General features: G+C 44.0%; 1 pseudogene; it reads left to right on the top strand.

Annotated features, from left to right (window-relative positions):
- LOC104464301 overlaps positions 1–3,122 on the top strand; it is a 4,489-nt pseudogene extending 1,367 nt beyond the window's left edge.
- Positions 3,123–3,592: the final 470 nt, after the last annotated feature.

Raw genomic sequence — 3,592 nt, 5'->3', positions numbered from 1 at the left:
ATAGTCATGTATCCTGGTAGTATTGTTCCAAACAATACTTGTGTCTTTATCTGTAACACTGGGCTCCACCCAATTTGTTTGTTATGTTCCCACACATAAGTACTGTCACAATACGTCCCTGTCGTGTGTATACATCCCTGAATTGCAATGTTAGGTGTAAGATCCAAAATCTGGTTTACGAATATTTTGAACCAAAAGGAGGTGTTCAGTGTCTTGTTGACTTGATTCCTTGCTGGAGCCTGTGGAGGGACATTGGGAATGGGGTGTAGCTATAAAAAGCCTTATTAGGAGTTTACTTAGTGGGAAGGTATGCCCAGAGAGGCTTGAAGCTCTCTCCAGAGTGAGATGACAGTGCTCTGTGCCCTGTAAGATGCTTGGGGAGGCTTTTGAACCCATGGGACAGAGAGGGTTAAGGGCCCTGTATGTGCCTACATGTGCTGTCTCAGCTTGTGACCATGATTTCTAAAGTTAGAGATCTCCAGGGATTAAAATCAAGAGAGACCAAAGCTCTGCAACATGCCTTATTTGTGAGATTTGCCTCTTGCTGAGCTTTATTTATTCTTTGCTCTCCTTTTGCAAGTTACAGAGGTATTTGCTGTCTGCCAGGAGTTTACTGCCTAATGATTCTACTTGTAACCTGTGTTGTTCCCTGTCATTTAAACTTTACATGTATTAATTTCAGTACCACAGTACTGAGTTCAGGCAAAGAAAGTCTATTTTCTTCTGGTATTAGGATGAAGATATTTAAGACTTTCTTTTTAGAATCTGACTATAATCCTACAAGCTTGGGAAAGAATCACTGCCAGAGCTAATTCTGTCCAGTGCCCAGTAGTTTGGGTACATCCATGTCCAATTTGCTGAGAATATCAAAATAAAACAAATTACCTTGACCTATGAGTACATCCTTCACTTACAGTATTTGTTGGGTCAGGGACACACAAGGAGCTCTCAGTGCTTCTCTTCCCCAGTTGACTCTGTCTCTTGTTTGTGTGATTCATCAGTAGGCAAGCAGCGATCATCCCTAAATAAAGACAGAAGATTTGGAGTTAGCTTGATTAATTTGTTTGTGTATACTGTGACCTGTCTTGGTTGTGCTGTGTAAAGTTACATGGGGTTTTGTGTGTTTTTCTTTAAATATTAAAATCATTATAGATGTTGAATTTGGTATCAGATCCTTAGATGAAGGAACTGGTGCATTTTGAATCAGTTCTTTAGCACTCTGATCTTATCTTAGGAGTCTGGTTACTGGCCTCTAGTTCTACAGCTGTGACTTGCCAAAAGCAAGTAGAGGGAAAAACATCTGTCATCTGGAAACCTACATGCTCTGACAGTGTGTGAGGAATTCTTAAATGACTACAGTCAGGGTTGGGCTAAAAGACTGAGAAGTTCTGTGTCATTAATTTTTGTTTAATTACTCTTCTCTAATCTCTATCCATTGCAGAAACCGGAGCCAAACAGTCAGTTCTGAAACCAGCGTGGATGAAAGTGGAGTTTTTGAAAGTCTGAAGGCTGAAACTTCCTCACCACAACAGCTGTTCTCAGGCCTGGCAGGTATCCCGTCGGGCACCATCACAGCCACGCCATTCCAGGCAGGTTTGGGTCTTTTTTTTGGGGAAGTGTTCATTCAGATGCCAGCCCCAAGGGAGGAAGGGACCAGTCGTACAGAAGGAGCCCCGTTTCACCACCGGCAGTCATCCCATCATTTCCACCATGGCCATCACCGGGGTTCGTCTCTACTGCACATGGCAGGAGGGGACCGCCATGGCCATGCTGAGGAAGGCGGTGACGAACAGGCCGGGACTCCAGCCCCAGCTCTTTCAGAGTTAAAAGCTGTGATCAGTTGGCTGCAGAAGGGACTTCCCTTCATCTTGATCCTCCTGGCTAAAGTTTGTTTCCAGCATAAGCTTGGTAAGCATCTATCCTTTTTGGGCTGTAATGTATTAGAGGGTGGTTAGGAAGCTTTATCAAGCTGTGGTGTCTGATACACTTATCCACGTGACAGTGTCCAGAGGTAGGCTAGCATGAAGGGGACGTATTCAAATGCATGGGATAATGCATTTGGTAAATTCGTCCTTTCAGTCTAAGCTGTTTTCATCTGTGTCAGTCCCATCTGTTTCCTGTCCTGACCTGTGCGAGATCAGTTCTGTTCCTTTTCCTAATATCTCCTTGACCTCCTGTAGAGGCTGAGGATCTTACCAAGGCTTCTCCCTCAGACCTCTCTCTAGGAGAGATGGGGAGAGCTTACGTTAGTGACTATGAAAGGATTCTGTGCAGCACAGAAGGGTTCAGAGGGATGAGACACTTGTATAGCCAGAAGGATGGTAGTTGTGAAATCAAGCAAACACCACCAGCAGTTACATCTTACAGTCGAGATCTTCAGAGTTCCTTGAAGAATATGTCTATCCAGTTTTCTTTAATGGTACCTGAGTATTTCAGCCCCTCAGTGGTCATGTAAAATCTATTAATCTAATCCTCCTCTTACTATTAAGTTGTACATGTGGCATGTCTGAGGATCTTTACTCATTCTGGGAGTATCATGCTGAGATTACTATCCCACGGAAGCCAATAATGCTTGAGCTTAGTCCACTTACCACTCTGCCAGTATTCCCAAAAACAGGTGTTGATTCATGTCAGCGACATCTCGCTCTTTGGACTTGTTATCCTATATGGTTTTGATAGTGTGCCCTCTCCTCCATGAGCTGCTGAACTGCTGTTGTTATACTGTTCTAGCTGAGTTCTGTTTGCACAGTGCAGCCACAACTTGTCTGTTCTCCTTCAACACGGAACCTGGCATTAGGACAGTGATTGCATTGGGCTGGGTGGCAGGTGCTCACTGCAGTAGCTTCATTTTCATTTAGCTCAAATTTGAACTTTGTATGAGTCCAGACTGCCCTGTTTTAGTCACCTAGATATGTTAATTCCCAGCTCATCCAGAATACCACCCAGTAATTTTTTTTCTAAGCTTGAGGTGCTGACATCAAACAGCTTTAGACTGCAGATCCACCTGGCCAGCCTTACATACTTTGACAGAGTCTTTCCCTGCAGGGATTGCTGTGTGCATCGGTATGGCCAGCACATTCGCGTATGCCAACTCAACACTCCGAGAACAGGTTGCTCTGAAGGTGAGTGCAGCATCTGACTCTCTTACCTTCCTGAGCAACATTGCTCTTTGTATACAAAACAATGTCTGTGTTGAACCTTCTTTTGCAGTGTAGGGATGAATGCCATTATATGGATACAGATCTGTCAGAATAAGAGTACAGTGCTGTAATCCTCACTTCCTCTGCCTGCTTCTCCCCGTTGATGCCCTCCCAGTTTCCATCCTGCTCTTCTGTGAAAGCGTGGCATAGTAAAACGAAGAAAGGAAAGGTCAGGGATATTGTAGTCTGCTGCTGGTTCTGCCACTGACGGGCAGTGCATCTTCAAGCACTTCTCTGCGCCTTAGTTTGCCGTTATGTAGAGCAGGGGTGCTGAAACCTATTTCACTAGTTAATGATGAGATTACATCTTGAGATGTTCAGCTGAAGGATTTTGTAGATGTATTGCTTGTTAATGTCTTTACAGTGCTCTGTTGATAATATGCTTAGAATAT

The sequence above is a fragment of the Pterocles gutturalis genome, unplaced genomic scaffold (assembly GCF_000699245.1).
Source record: "Pterocles gutturalis isolate BGI_N339 unplaced genomic scaffold, ASM69924v1 scaffold51251, whole genome shotgun sequence".
Classification (NCBI taxonomy): domain Eukaryota; kingdom Metazoa; phylum Chordata; class Aves; order Pterocliformes; family Pteroclidae; genus Pterocles; species Pterocles gutturalis.
Note: the sequence above shows the minus strand (reverse complement) of the source record. Positions and strands in the feature narration are given on the sequence as shown.